The sequence below is a fragment of the Trichechus manatus genome, unplaced genomic scaffold, assembly GCF_000243295.1.
Source record: "Trichechus manatus latirostris isolate Lorelei unplaced genomic scaffold, TriManLat1.0 scaffold00026, whole genome shotgun sequence".
NCBI lineage: Eukaryota > Metazoa > Chordata > Mammalia > Sirenia > Trichechidae > Trichechus > Trichechus manatus.
The window spans coordinates 15036582-15037442 of record NW_004443962.1 but is presented as its reverse complement, the minus strand read 5'-3'; positions in this window follow the sequence as shown (position 1 = coordinate 15037442).

Here is an 861-nt window from a genome sequence, read left to right as displayed (position 1 = left end):
ATAGATATAGACATAGAAATAGGCACAGATATAGATATATAGATAGATTTTAATACCTTTCTAAAATTTGTTGGCAGGATTATTTTAATTGTCATTTTCTTTTAAAAAGATAATGTAGTGCTGTATTTCATGGTTGTAGTGAAATCCACCGGAGAAAGGTATGGCAGTCTGCTTCTGTAAAGATTTATAGCCTTGGAAACCCTATGTGGCAATTCTATTCTGTCCTGTAGGGTTGCTATGAGTCAGAATCAACTTGATGGCAATGGGTAATACCAAAATTTTTTTTTAAAGACCAAGGCCTTAGTTACTATTTTTTTGTTTAAAGATGAACGAATTAGATAGCGACATATTTATCTTTTATATTAAGATCATTAATTATGTTATTATTTAGATCATCATCCTTTATTTTTCTTATGTGTCTATAAAGGACTTGTAGAGAGATGCTTTTCCAAATTTCTCATTCTTTAGCTAATAGTTTTTGATTTATACATTTTGAGATAATGATATTTAGGACATAAATCTTCATGACTCGTATCTTTACTTTGGATTGTATCATTTATAAGAGTAAAATGACAGTCTGTGCACTTTACTGCCTTTTCTTTAGGCTTGATAGCCAGTGAGAAACCCTTGGTAGAGTTTTTGCTGTGGAGTATATACAAAGCTGTTGGTGAGAAAATGAACTGCTTTCCTTTTTCTTAGTTTACATTTTAAGGTCTTCTCTTTCTTTTTTGAGTTCATCTGATTTTAATTTATATTTTTATCTTTTCTTGTGTGTCATTGTGCTTTAAGTGTATATATTTCTTTAAAGCAAAATACAATTTGATTTAATATTTTTCATAATTGAGTGCCTTTTAAAAATAA